This window comes from Doryrhamphus excisus, unplaced genomic scaffold (genome assembly GCF_030265055.1).
Source record: "Doryrhamphus excisus isolate RoL2022-K1 unplaced genomic scaffold, RoL_Dexc_1.0 HiC_scaffold_26, whole genome shotgun sequence".
Taxonomy (NCBI): domain Eukaryota; kingdom Metazoa; phylum Chordata; class Actinopteri; order Syngnathiformes; family Syngnathidae; genus Doryrhamphus; species Doryrhamphus excisus.
In genome coordinates, this window is record NW_026652244.1 from 890,736 (window position 1) to 906,404 (window position 15,669).

Sequence of the window (15,669 nt, forward strand, 5' to 3'; positions counted from 1 at the left end):
AGAATTAACCAGGGCATCAATTAGAGCAGGTGTTAAAGTAGCTGTACTTCAAACCACTGATGATTGGTTCCAAGTATTTACTGGTATTTCTGGCCAAAACAACAACTGGTTACTCATGGCAGAGCAAGCAGCAAACACCACCAACCAGGACTGTGTGGTTTGCATGGGACCAAGACCGCTGCTGCAGATAGTTCCTTCTGTTTTGAATAAAAGTTGCCTTTTACAGGTCATGACGAAGACCAACCCCACAGGAAACTGTGCTATTTTCGATAAGGTTTTCCCCCTTACAGGTCCAGAGAAGAAGAAACCACTGTTTTCAAATAAAGTTGCGATGGGAAATTTCACATGTATTCACAGGACTGGGACTGGCAACACATTGGGTTCATTGAATGCTTCCTTATGTGTGGAAACTGAGACCGTCGACGTACATTTTTCTCCCTTATCACGTAGCGACATATGGTGGTGGTGTGGTGGTAACGCCATATATGACAAATTACCTTTCAATACTACAGGATATTGTGCTACCGTTACCTTAATTCTGCCTGTACACATATTCCAGATCACAGCGGTTGAGCTACTACATACATTTGACACCATACTCCCACATTTATGGACTAGGACTAAAAGAGGCTTGGGATGGAGTGATAATGATCCAACTTATATTGATGCTATAGGTATTCCACGAGGTGTTCCTGATGATTATAAACTGGTTAATCAAATAGCAGCTGGGTGGGAATCTATTGTACCTTGGATAACAATAAATAAAAATGTAGATAGGATCAACTACATCCACTACAATGTGCAGAAGCTAGGAAATTATACTCAAGATGGTTTTCAAGCAATTCATGAGCAATTGTCAGCTACATCCTTGATGGCTTTCCAGAACCGCATTGCTCTTGACATGTTACTGGCGGAGAAAGGACATGTCTGCGCCCTTTTTGGTGAGAAGTGTTGCACGTTCATTCCGAACAATACAGCAGCAGATGGCAGCCTCACCAGGGCCTTGGATGGACTTCAGTCCCTGAATGAGAAGATGAAAGAGCATTCAGGTGTTGATACCTCTATGTGGTCTGGGTTAGCTGATTTCTTCAGTAAGTGGAAGCCTCTTTTAATGACAATTGCATTGGCAGTGACAGTTTTTGTCAGCATTCTGGCAGTGTGTGGATGTATTTGTATCCCCATTTTTCGCAGGATTTGCACCCAGGTAATATCCTCTGCTATTTCACCCATTCAGTTACATGTTCAAGAGCTTTACACTCTTATTCCACAACATGACGACGACGAAGATGGTGTTAACATTAATAAAGATAGTGTTGACCATGACGATGAAACATCTTTTAACATTACTGGTCTTTTTCCAGATCCAGGCGACTATGAGTAACATTTCTCCTCTAGGTGTAACTTTTTCTCATATGTTTTTGACTTTATGATCGAAAATCCTCGTGAAGTGATCAATAAATGATGTTCTACAATGAGTAAATTGGATAAACAGGGGGGAAATGTTGGAATAAAACTGTATATATCATGTACTCACATTTAATAAGCTTGCTTCATATTGTCCAAGTTAATATCATGTAATCACATTCTTCATATTATCCAAGTTAATATCATGTAATCACATTCTTCATATTATTCTTCATATTATCCAAGTTACTATTACATGCACATAGAACACACGCTTGCATAGAGCATCACATTCCTTTAGACACTGCTTTCTCTTGATGTCCTTGAACTATCTGTCTCTGCTTTGCTTTCTCAAAATATGCTTGCTTGATGTTGAAACCGGTCTCAACCGTGTGAACTGTTCCCCCTCCCTTAGACGATTGAGACCTATGTAATAGGGCACACCTAAACTTTAATAAAAGAAGGAGAGCAGGGACTGTTTTTCAGAGTAGGTTGGATGAATGTTACTGAACAGTCTCTGATCACTCTCCTTGCAAGCCTATATCTCACGTCTTTGTGTCTTCTTTCACAGTTGGTGATAATGTTCTGGGTTTAACCCTAACAGTTAGCATGTTAGCATTTGAGCTAATTTACTCATGTCTAAAGGCAAATACACACATGGCATGATGTAGGGAGGTTATAGGACAACCTTGGCACTTTCTAAACTTGAGGCTCTCTTGCTGGGTGCTAGCATGATGACTGTTAGCATGTTAGCATTTAAGCTAATTTACTCATGTTTAAAGGCAAATACACCCGTGGCATGATGCAGGGAGGTTATAGGACAACCTTGGCAGTTTCTAAACTTGAGGCCCTCTTGCTAGGTGCAAGCATGTAGCTGTTAGCATGTTAGCATTAAAGCTAATTTACTCATTCATAAAGGCTACTAAGCACATGTCATGATGTGGGGAGGTTTCGGACAACCTTGGTACTTTCTAAACTTGAGGGCCTCTTGCTAGGTGCTAGCATGATGACTGTTAGCATGTTAGCATTTTACCTAATTTACTCAAGTCTAAAGGAAAATACACACATGGCATGATGTGGGGACACTGTAGGACTGCCCCAAACTTTTCAGGACCTGAGGCTGTTTTGCTAGGTGTTAGCATGGTAGCCGTTAGCATGTTAGCATTTTTGCTAATTTTCTAAAGTTTAAAGGCAAATACACACTTGGCATGATGTGGGGACACTGTAGGATTGCCCCAAACTTTTCAGGCCCTGAGGCTGTTTTGCTAGGTGTTAGCATGGTAGCCGTTACCATGTTAGCATTTAAGCTAATTTACTCATGTCTAAAGGCAAATACACACATGGCATGATGTAGGGAGGTTATAGGACAACCTTGGCACTTTCTGAACTTGAGGCTCTCTTGCTAGATGCTAGCCTGGTAGCCGTTAGCATGTTAGCATTTCAGCTAATTTACTCATGTCAAAAGGCAAATACACCCATGGCATGATGCAGGGAGGTTATAGGACAACCTTGGCAGTTTCTAAACTTGAGGCCCTCTTGCTAGGTGCTAGCATGTAGCTGTTAGCATGTTAGCATTTAAGCTAATTTACTCATGCATAAAGGCTACTAAGCACATGTCATGATGTGGGGAGGCTATAGGACAAATCTTGTGGCCCATTTTTGAACGTTTTGGTTAATAGCGTCGCCATGGTTAGACAAATCGTTCCAATAACTAAATACCGCTGTAGTCCCGAGTGCCACGTATCCGGCGGTGTAACATGTGTGGGGGTCCTTCTTACGGTTTTGGCCGCAATACGCGCGCAAAAATGGGAAGATTAAGATATACGGAATAATAACTAAACAGCAATAACAATATGGGCTGGCTCAGTAGCCAAGCCCAGTGTGCCTGACGCAGCTTCGCATCCCGTTCTATCTGCAACAGTTTCAGGTGGCTGAGAAGCACTGCTGTGGAGTTACAGCTAAAATGAGAAAATGTGTTTCTCTCGCTGTGATAATGTATTTCAAGCACCCTATAGGCTTTGTGGTAAAAAAAAATTCTCCATATATGGCACATGTGTGCCACGTCCAAAAAAGCACTCCACTCGCTCAGAGAAGGCCTCCGAAGCGCGTTTTGGCACTTATGGAACACATTTAGTGAGATGTGCTTTATTGCTTGGCACACACAACCATTGTTCGAAAATGCACTTTATTCGCTCTCAAACGCATTGTGAGCAAAGCATGGTACGTCATGTCATTGTGAGCCAGCGGAGGCTCATTCCAAGTGTGACAGGAAACAGTGCGTGAAGCTGGGGAAACACATCTCAGATACAAAAACCGTCAGCACCTGATCCCCCCAGAGCTGCGTTCTTTCTCCTCTGCTCTTCTCCCTGTACACAAACAGTTGCACCTCCAGTCACCAGTCTGTCAAGCTCCCGAAGTCTGCGGACGACACCACCCTCATCGGACTCATCTCTGACGGCGACAAGTTTGCCTACAGGTGAGAGGTTGACCATCTGGTGACTTGGTGCAACCTGAACAACCTGGAGCTCAACGCCCTAAAAACAGTGGTGATGGTTGTGGACAACAGGAAGAACTCAGCCTCTCCTGTCCCCATCACCCTCTGTGACTCTACGATTGACATTGTGGAGTCCTTCCGCATCCTGGGTACCATCATCTCCCAGGACCTCCAGTGGGAGCCGAACATCAGCTCCCTCATCAAGAAGGCACAGCAGAGGATGTACTTCCTACGTTCCTATGGCAGCTGAAGAAATTCATCCTGCCAAAGACAATGTTGGTGCACTTCTACAGCTCCATCATTGAGTCCATCCTCACCTCCTGCAATCTCCCGTCCCTCCAGGATCTGTACGCCTCCAGGACCCTAAGGCGTGCAGAAAAGGATTGTGGCCGATCCTTCTCAACCCGGACACAGTCTCTTTGAGAGGAGGCTGCGGTCCATCAGGACCAAAACCTCACGCCACAAGAACAGTTTCTTCCCATCTGCTGTCAGCCTCATCAACAAGGCCCGGAACCCCCCCTGACACTGTTCACACCCCACCTCTGCCTCATCCTGCCACTTTGACACTCTATATGCGTTAAATTAACGCTCAGTTTGGACTCTTAGGAAAAATAATCAGACTGCAGTTCCGGAACAACAAACAAAAAACAGACTGTGTACATATATTTATACTGTATTCTGTATATTTTGTATTTCTGTATATTTGTAAGTCGTGCTCCATGGCCTCCCCTTTCTCAAGAAGGTTGACCGGAGGATGTGTTCCAACAATAGGGGGATCACACTCCTCAGCCTCCATGGGAACGTCTAATCCAGGGTGCTGGAGAGAAGGGTACGACCGTTGGTCGAACCTCCGTTACAAGAGGTCCAATGCGGTTTTCGTCCTGGTCATGGAACACTGGACCAGCTCTACACCCTCACGAGGGTGCTGGAGGGTGCATGGGAGTTTGCCCAACCAGTCTACATGTACTTCGTGTATCTGGAAAAGGCATTCGACCGTGTCCCTCGTGGCGTACTTTGGGGGGATTGGTGGCACGCTACTACGTGCTATCTGGTCCTTGTACAAACGGGGCAGGAGTCTGGTTCGCATTGTCAGTAGTAAGTTGAGCCTGTTTCCGGTAAACGTTGGCCTCCGCTAAGGCTGCCCTTTGTCACCGATTCTGTTCACAATTTTCATGGACAGAATTTCTAGGCGCAGCCAAGGTGTTGAGGGAATCTGTTTTAGGGGCCTTAGAATCTCATCACTGCTATTTGCAGATGATGTGGTTCTTATGGCCTCTACGGGCTGTGACCTTCAGCGCTTACTGGGACGGTTTGCATCTGAGTGCAAAACGTCTGGGATGAGACTCAGTACCTCCAAATCAGAGGCCGTGGTTCTCAGTCGTAGTTTAGGTATCTTAGGTATGGTCACGAGTGAGGGAAAGTGGGAGCGTGAGGTCGACAGACGGATCGGCGCAGCCTCGGCAGTAATGCGGTCGCTGTAACGGACCGTCGTGGTTAAAAAAGCTTTCAATTTACCGGTCGATCTATGTTCCCATCCTCACCTATGGTCATGAGCTTTGGGTCATGACCGAAAGAATGACATCTCGGATACAGGCGGCTGAAATGAGTTTCCTCCGTAGGGTAGCTGGACTCACCCTAAGAGATAGGGTGAGGAGCTCAGTCATCCGGGAGGGCTCAGAGTAGAGCCGCTTCTCCTTCACATCGAGAGGAGTCAGTTGAGGTGGCTCAGGCATCTAGTCCGGATGCCTCCCGGACGCCTCCCTGGTGAGGTGTTCCGGGCATACCCAGCCGGGAAAAGGCCCCGGGGCAGACCTAGGACACGCTGGAGGGATTACGTCTCACAGCTGGCCTGGGAACACCTTGGTGTCCTCCCGGTGGAGATGGAGGAGGTGGCCGGGGACCGGGAAATCTGGGCTTCCCTACTAAGACTGCTGCCCCCCGCGACCTGGACCTGGATAAGCGGAGGAAAATGGATGGATGGATGGATGGATGGACTTGTATACTAAAATGAGATGGAGATAATTGCAATATTTGTCGGAATAGTTCTGGAACAAATGGTGGAAGGAGTATCTGACCAACACTGCTCTGAGACAAAGATGGCTTACGCCAAGAAGAAACATGCAAGTTGGAGATGTGGTGATCGTCAAAGAGGAGGAGGTTCCCCGAAACGAATGGAAACTGGCTGGGATTTTTCAAGTCCATAAGAGTGACAATGGACTAGTGAGGACAGTTACGGTGTTTCACGATGCTTCAATGTCCCGCAATGGCGTGTGAATGCACTCAAGAGCAATAAATGCATCGAGAACAGCAGTAAAGGAAGCGTGAACTCTTTACTGGACCAGGTCAGCTAAGTAACAAAGACCATACATCTGCAAGCTCTTCAAAGGACATGTAAAGAGTACAGCCATAGCAGAGGATGGTTTCGATCCATCGACCTCTGGGTTATGGGCCCAGCACGCTACCGCTGCACCACTCTGCTGCTGACATCTGTACAAGTACCCAGCTTTGTGCGGCTCCTTTTGAGTGTCCTCTGTTGTCAGTGAACCTCACAAGGTCACAGTTTTTTTTTCCTGATCAGGGCACCGTTTTAGGTTGGGTGGATGAGTGATCGAAAGCGCCAGATTAAGGTTCCTTACGCTCAGGAGGCACTGGTTGAAATCCCACAGCTGGCATTTTCCTGGTCAGCTCCATTATCCACGACTGGAATGATTTGGCAGCAAAAGACTGTCGGATTGTACAAGACACCTGAACACCTTGAGAAGAAGATTAAGAGAGGTTTTGTTCTAATGAGAAGGGTTTGTTTGTTGACATTGTGACATACAAAAGAGGTACTCCCCGTCGGGGAATCGAACCCCGGTCTTCCGCGTGACAGGCGGAGATACTGTCCACTATACTAACGAGGACTGCTGCTGCGATGATGTGGTGTCGATTGACCAAAGGGGAATTCAGAACAGGCTCGTGGCCCATGACCGTTTTTATGGTAGCTGGAGACTTTAACCACTGAAATCCATCCCGCTTATCCTCATCAACGGACTGTATTCCCCACCCGTTACCAGCATGGGGACATTCCAACCCAAGATGAGAACACACTGGACCAGGGACACAGCAACATAGTAGGTGGCACAGACACAGCTTCACATTGCCCCCACTTTTAGACCCGACTGAAAAAAAGACTCTCTTGCTTGGTGCTAACATGATGACCATTAGCATGTTAGCATTTAAGCTAATTTACTCATGTCTCAAGGCAAATAGACACATGGCATGATGTGGGGACACTATGGGACTGCCTTAACACTTTTGGATCTAGAGGCTGTCTTGCTAGTTTTTTTTTTTTTTTACCCCGGACACAGTCTCTTTTTTTTTTTTTTTTTTTTTTTTTTGTCCCGTCCAGCCATTGGGGCAGATAGTATTGTTGATCTAAATGCCCTTACATGCTAGACAGATTTGCTCTGTGTCAGGAAAGGTGTTGGCTACAACTTCCCTGTACCATGAAATTTTATTTGCCGTTATTTGATGTTTTTGTTATGCCATTTGGGACGACCGGACCGGAGCAAGAAGAAGAACAGAAAAGAAGAAGAGAGAAGAGAAAGGTGGGGTCGGGGGGGGGGGGGGGGGGCAGTAGAGGGAGAGACAAAAACAGCAGCAACAAGAATTCCCAAAACAACAACAGTGACAAACAGAACAGTTAAATGTCAATGATGGCTAAGGGTCACACTGGAGATGATATCAGTGAAATGAAACAGTCCAACTTACCAGTAGCAATAGTAATGATGAAGACATGACCCATGATAGTAAACACAATTGCAACCATACAGTTACAGTAATTAAAATCTCACTGCTTGACATCATTATTACTGTAATAATAGCATACCAATACTATATAAACATCAGGGATAAGATAGTAGATTGTATAGAGAAGCACCCATGTGCTGTGAGTGCCCATATGGAGGTGTGTTGTGGATGTGAATGCGAATGTGTGAATGTGTAATTGTCACTGAGAATGACAAAAGGAGAGAGACTGCCTTCTACCACCCAGCAAACCCCGCCCCGCGCAGCCAGGTCAAGCCCCCACTGCCAGACATCCTCCGGCCCCGTGGGTGTGGGCAAAGCCAGGGCCGACTCCCCAAGACCCGCCCCCGAAGCAACTCCCCGAAGAGACCAGCCAGAGGCCATGGAGGAGCAATCCCAACCGGCAACAGGGCGCCAGCAGGCCGGAGGAGAGCCGCACCCCCGAGACCAGCGGGAGACCATACCCCACTAGGGCAGAAGGGCATCGAAGGCCACACACCCGTGGGCACAGGGGCGCCCCCGCCGGCCGGAAGGGAGCCCGTCCACGGCCGGAGGCACCGCCTCCCGCCCCCCACACACCCCCAGGAAGCAGAACCAGGCCCACCCCAGGTAACCCCAGGCCCGACCACCGACATAGGACCGCCCCGGCCAGGACAGAAGAGGCCCGGGCACACTGCCCCATGGAGGACCGGGCGGTTGAGATGGAACACCCTACGCCAGACCCCCGCAGAGCCCCCCCCCGTATATCTACATGGCCATATACCCACATACACACCCACACATATACATATATATATATATATATATATATATATATATATATATATATATATATATATATATATATATATATATATATATATATATATATATATATATATAATTATAATAAAACTAATCATTAATTATCCAAGTATTTACAACAATAAATACATAAAATAAACTCAGACACATGCACACCCCATCCACTCAATACACACACACGCTGTGGACGTCCCCGGGTGGGGCGTCCGGGGCATCACAGGGCGGGGGACCCAGGGGTCCCAGACCCACAACCAGGCCCCGAGCCCAGGGAGGTACGGACCGCCAAGGCATAGCACCCCCAGACTCCCCTCGACCACGGCATCAGGGCTACTGCAGTGTGGCAGACAAAGGAGCGGGCGAGGGGAGGAGGCCCGCACATGAGCAAGTGGAGGGGGCGAGCAGGCGAGTGGTGAGGCACTCCACTGCGCCGGCCGACAACCGCCGGGCAGCTCACCCCCGTGAGGGAGAGCCATAGCTCCAAGTCAAGGGGAGGCCAAGCACCAGAGCCGAGGAGTTAAGACCAGCGCAAGGCCCCCGACGGACCCCACCATCCACCGGGAGGGCCAGCCCCCCCCCTGCCCCCAGAACCAGCAGCGCTCCGCCCACTTACCGGAGAACCATCCCCGACGAGCCTTAAGGCAAGACTGGGGATGGGCAAAGACAGGGACAGCGATGCGGCAGAGCATAGGACCAGTGGCAGCAGACACCCAAACGCCCGAAAGAGCACCGCCCCCCCAGCAGGCCCCACCCCGAGGAGCATGCTCCCCATCCCCACACGCCACCCCGGCCCCCGTACCCGCGAGCAGGATCAGGTCCCCTCCCAACACACAGCCCGGTCCCCGCAGCAGCCACCACAGCGCCAGAACTGAGTGTCTAAGGTGCGGTTAAAATTGAAGGGTGACCAGCCAGAGGAATGCCGAGGACAAAAGGGCATCCGCAAGGAAACCCTTCGCCCCCGGCAAAACCAGTTGCAGGCCACCCCCCAAAGTCCTACATGTATGTGAGGTGGTGCAGTGCAGCAGGGAGGATCGGGGCCCCACACATGCCCACCCCGCACTACCGGCCAACCAAGCCGGGCAAGCCAGCCGCCCGGAGCAAGCCCTGGGCCACAGGACCAACCACGGGCCCCACCCAGCCCATCGTGGCGGCCAGTCCGGCCTGCCAGCTCCCCCCCGGAGGGCCCCACCAGAGATTGAGCCAGCTACGCCACCCCCGGACCACCAGGAGCCGCGGACAAACCACACGCCCCGAGGCAGCTCCCACAACCACCAGAACAGCAGGAACCGCGCCCCGGCAACACATCCGTCACCATGGCAGCCCAGGGAGTGACACCACAGAGACCGCAGGAGAACCGGGACCTGCACGGGGAAGAGCCCAACCCCACCCCCCGGGCTCGTGAGCCAAGAGTGCCAGGGCGGGACAGAGACACACACACCAGGCAGCAGAGCCCACCAGGCAGACGACACCCCAACAGCCGCAAAAAGTGAATGCCCCCCCAGTCCCACCCTCCACCACAGCGCCGACCCGTCTCCACCACATCTCCCATCCACCCACGGACCCGCCAAGTAGGACACCCCGGAGGCGGGAAGACCGCCACCAGACCGGAGACAGAAGGGGCCAACCAGACACCGGCAAATAGCAGGGGCCGCCCGTGAGCCACCGGCCAGCCCCACCCCCCAACCCTTGGTCGAGGCCCCCCCACGACCCAGAGCCCACCACCCCGCCCCCCAAGCAAGCCCCCCGCTAATCCCGGCCCGCGCCGCGCAGAGCACCACCCCCACCGCTATCCGCCCCGCTACCCACGCACCCACAGCCAGCCCCCCCACCCCCCCGCCCCACATCCACCACAACCCAGCCATCCCCCTACCGAAGGGAGGGAAGCAGGTAATGCCCCACCCCAGCACCGCACCTCCCCACCCAGAGCCCAAGCTGCACAAAGACCCCCCCTCCCGTATGAGCTTACCAGGCGCCCCACCCGGGGCCATACACCTACCATACACAAAAATTAAAATTGAGAATAAAAATAATAAATAAAAAATAAAAATAAAGTAAAGTAATTGATAATAATAATAATAATAATAGTAATCATAATAATAATAGTAATAATAATAATAGTAATCATAATAATAATAATAATAACAATAATAATAATAATAACAATAATAATAATAACAATAATAGTAATAATAATGATAGTAATAATAATAATATTTATTGATAGTTATGTATGTATAATAATGATACTACTATTGATACTTAATATATAATAATTTATATAAAATATATTTTCCAATAATTTAGATCTTTAAACTATTTTAGATATAATAATAATAAATATATACATGCATACCTACACACACACATATATAGCCATATACATACCTAAGAGGGAAGGCTCTGCAAGGGCAGCGGGGTATAACCACCCGTGCCCACACCAAGGGCAGGGCCAAAGCCTCCCATGCCACAGTCTCTTTGAGAGGAGGCTGCGGTCCATCAGGACCAAAACCTCACGCCACAAGAACAGTTTCTTCCCGTCTGCTGTCAGCCTCATCAACAAGTCCCGGAACCCCCCCCCGACACTGTTCACACCCCACCTCTGCCTCATCCTGCCACTTTGACACTCTATATGCGTTAAATTAACGCTCAGTTTGGACTCTTAGGAAAAACAATCAGACTGCAGTTCCGGAACAACAAACAAAAAACAGACTGTGTACATATATTTATACTGTATACTGTATATTTTGTATTTTCATTTTTTAATAGATGTGTCTGCACCTACTTCACAAAAACAAATCCCCAGTCGAGGTCAGCAGGCCCCGTCTCCACTGTAAACAGTGTGGACTGGGCAATGCTTCCCTTTTCGGAGGGTCCGGACGGTTTGCCAGAACCCCTTCGAGGCCGACCAAAAGTCGTGCTCCATGGCCTCACCGAATTCCTCCCACACCCGAGTTTTTGCCTCGACAACCGCCGAAGCCGCGAACCGTTTGGCCTGACAGTACCTGTCAGCTGCTTCCGGAGTCCCACAAGCCATCAACGCTCGATAGGACTCCTTCTTCAGCTTGATGGCGGCCCTGACCTCTGGTGTCCACCATCGGGTTCGGGGCCTGCCGCCACGACTGGCACCGACCGCCTTGCGGCCGCAGCTCCGGTCAGCCGCCTCAGCAATGGAGGCACGGAATATGGCCCATTCGGACTCAATATCCCGGTCCTCCCCCGGGATGCAGGCGAAGCTCTGCCAGAGGTGAGCGTTGAAGACTCGACGAACGGGAGACTCTGCCAGACGTTCCCAGCACACCCTCACTACTCGTTTGGGTCCACCAGGTCTGTCCAGCATCCTCCCCCGCCATCTAATCCAACTCATCACCAGGTGGTGATCAGTTGACAGCTCAGCCCCTCTCTTCACCCGCCTGTCCAGAACATGCGGACGCAGGTCTGATGACACCACTGCAAAGTCGATCATAGACCTGCAGCCAAGGGTGTCCTGGTGCCAAGTGCACTTATGGACATCCCAGAATTTCTAGGCGCAGCCAAGGTGTTGAGGGAATCTGTTTCAGGGGCCTTAGAATGTCATCTCTGCTATTTGCAGATGATGTGGTTCTTATGGCCTCTACGGGCTGTGACCTTCAGCGCTTACTGGGACCGTTTGCATTTGAGTGCGAAGCGTCTGGGATGAGACTCAGTACCTCCAAATCAGAGGCCGTGGTTCTCAGTCGTAAAAGGGTGGAGTGCTCCCTCCGGGTTGGGAATGAGGTCCTACCCCAGGTGGAGGAGTTTAGGTATCTTACGTATGGTCACGAGTGAGGGAAAGTGGGAGCGTGAGGTCGACAGACGGATCGGCGCAGCCTCGGCAGTAATGCGGTCGCTGTAACGGACCGTCGTGGTTAAAAAAGCTTTTGTTAGAATAAAATGTAGATACAGGTATTATTTTGTTAGTTATCACCCTTATATAAGGCTCTGCAGCATCCGCTGTAGGACGACCAGGTTCAGAGACAGCTACTTCCCCCTGGCCATCAGACTGCTCAATGCCAAATAAGCCTTACTTACATTATTATTATTTATTTTAATTTCATGCTGCACTTTATATTATGTTGTTCATATTTGGTGTCTATTCTATCTATTTATTCTCCACATTATTATTATTATTATTATTTGTTTTTACTTATCTTCTTTTGTGTCTGTTATTATATGGGAGCCAGGCAACGACATTTCGTTGGCAATTTCACTACTGTGTTTTTGTGCAATGACAATAAAGGGAGTCTATCTATCTATCTATCTATCTATTATATCCATTTGCTTAGACAATAGAAAGTGTTTGAATGTGCTGAAGAAGGAATGTTCCCGTGACCCTGATCAGAGACCCCCCAGTGACCCCCAGGTCCTGGAGGTGCCTGGATGCACCAACAGCGACTCTGCAGATGCTCATGTTAATCCTGCAAGAATGTATCAAGATAAGAACTCATAAAACATTAAAAGTAGTTGCTCTCACATACACACACGCACATAGACAAACAAATACCGCTCGTGCAACTGTCTTCTCCACCCCCCCCCCCTTAGAGTTGCACGACCATGTAGTAGGGACCCCCGAAAGAGAATAAAAGGAGAGGAGTGTGAACTGCATATTCAGAGTGGAGCGGCATGTCACTGGGTATGTGGTTTCACTCTCCTCGCTGCGAGAAACTTTGAATATTGTTGTCTGTCTCTTCTGTATTTCTGTATTTAAGTGTTTTTACAAGTGTCACAGGAGTTTGACCCTGACAGCTTTCAATTTACCGGTCGATCTATGTTCCCATCCTCACCTATGGTCATGAGCTTTGGGTCATGACCGAAAGAATGACATCTCGGATACAGGCGGCTGAAATGAGTTTCCTCCGTAGGGTAGCTGGACTCACCCTAAGAGATAGGGTGAGGAGCTCAGTCATCCGGGAGGGCTCAGAGTAGAGCCGCTTCTCCTTCACATCGAGAGGAGTCAGTTGAGGTGGCTCGGGCATCTAGTCCGGATGCCTCCCGGACGCCTCCCTGGTGAGGTGTTCCGGGCATACCCAGCCGGGAAAAGGCCCCGGGGCAGACCTAGGACACGCTGGAGGGATTATGTCTCACAGCTGGCCTGGGAACACCTTGGTGTCCTCCCGGTGGAGATGGAGGAGGTGGCCGGGGACCGGGAAATCTGGGCTTCCCTACTAAGACTGCTGCCCCCCGTGACCTGGACCTGGATAAGCGGAGGAAAATGGATGGATGGATGGATGGATGGACTTGTATACTAAAATGAGATGGAGATAATTGCAATATTTGTCGGAATAGTTCTGGAACAAATGGTGGAAGGAGTATCTGACCAACACTGCTCTGAGACAAAGATGGCATACGCCAAGAAGAAACATGCAAGTTGGAGATGTGGTGATCGTCAAAGAGGAGGAGGTTCCCCGAAACGAATGGAAACTGGCTGGGATTTTTCAAGTCCATAAGAGTGACAATGGACTAGTGAGGACAGTTACGGTGTTTCACGATGCTTCAATGTCCCGCAATGGCGTGTGAATGCACTCAAGAGCAATAAATGCATCGAGAACAGCAGTAAAGGAAGCGTCAACTCTTTACTGGACCAGGTCAGCTAAGTAACAAAGACCAGACATCTGCAAGCTCTTCAAAGGACATGTAAAGAGTACAGCCATAGCAGAGGATGGTTTCGATCCATCGACCTCTGGGTTATGGGCCCAGCACGCTACCGCTGCGCCACTCTGCTGCTGACATCTGTACAAGTACCCAGCTTTGTGCGGCTCCTTTTGAGTGTCCTCTGTTGTCAGTGAACCTCACAAGGTCACAGTTTTTTTTCCTGATCAGGGCACCGTTTTAGGTTGGGTGGATGAGTGATCGAAAGCGCCAGATTAAGGTTCCTTATGCTCAGGAGGCACTGGTTGAAATCCCACAGCTGGCATTTTCCTGGTCAGCTCCATTATCCACGACTGGAATGATTTGGCAGCAAAAGACTGTCAGATTGTACAAGACACCTGAACACCTTGAGAAGAAGATTAAGAGAGGTTTTGTTCTAATGAGAAGGGTTTGTTTGTTGACATTGTGACATACAAAAGAGGAACACCCCGTCGGGGAATCGAACCCCGGTCTCCCGCGAGAAGGCCTTTTTCTGCTTAACCTGGCCTTTTTGATCAAATCCACAGCTGACCGAGTTTCTCGGGGAACACAAGAAGCGATAGGTTCAGTCATCACTGTGTAACGATCGCGCCCTCCTATAGAGGTACGAGGCTACAACGCAAAGAAGGAAGGTCACGGGGGGAGCGGATATCAGCTGTAAGGAAAAGGAAGGACTGTCGAAAATGTTGGGTAGCCACACCACGGCAGTTTATTTACACAAAAACAACCCCGCATGTCATCCCCTCCCAACCAACCTAACTAACTAACCAACTACCTAACTAAACATCCCACCCGCCAACAAAGACAATCATGAAACACCCAAATTAATCCCGAAAGCTTACCCCCCCCCACCCCGCAAGTGTCCAAAAGTTCCCCGGAGAGTCAGTGCTTATTCACAAAACAGTGGCGAAAGCCGCGGTTCCACTCACGACCACGCATCCGCTTGTCCGTCCGATCCCTGGGTCCGGAACCTCGCCCACGGTCCAATCGCTCAAGCCAGGAGGGAAAAGGAAATCCCGTCAGGTGTCGCTTGACAAAGTTGGTCCTCGTGGGTAAAACGCCGGCTCTCAGCATCCCCTTGCGTGTGTGACGTCACAATTTTTCTCTTCCTCCAACCCCCTTGGCGCGCTGGAAGAGCCTCCTTAAATATTCGCCACCTACCGGCGAGTCTGCTCACTGCAGTCGCTCTCGCAGATGAGGAGGATGCATGATAATGGTGATGATGCTTGTATATATGGTCCTGTACCTGTTCCCCCGTACACAGATCATGACAGTAGTTTTCCTTACAGCTGAGAATCTTGTAGCAACGCACTTATGGACCCCACTACCTCAGCTGATGGACTTTGTGGCCATTACATCCCCCCCCCCCCAGCCAGCGGCTTACCGGGGCCGTAATAGGGCTTCATGTCTACCACATTTATAGTGTCCACCTTTAACTTATCTGTCATCCACCGAACACAATAGTTTACAGGACCCAATTTTTTCTCTACCCGAGCAGGACCTACCCATCTGGGAGCAAGTTTGGCAGAGAATTTTGC

At 49.5% G+C, this 15,669-nt stretch overlaps 2 non-coding genes across 2 annotated transcripts; both read right to left on the reverse strand.

Moving 5' to 3' along the window:
- Nucleotides 1-6,729: 6,729 nt before the first annotated feature.
- trnad-guc (transfer RNA aspartic acid (anticodon GUC)) lies at nt 6,730-6,801 on the reverse strand. The gene has a single exon. It is a non-coding gene; the product is annotated as a tRNA-Asp (tRNA).
- Nucleotides 6,802-14,153: 7,352 nt separating this feature from the next.
- Nucleotides 14,154-14,225, reverse strand: trnam-cau (transfer RNA methionine (anticodon CAU)). The gene has a single exon. It is a non-coding gene; the product is annotated as a tRNA-Met (tRNA).
- Between the last annotated feature and the right edge of the window lie 1,444 nt (nt 14,226-15,669).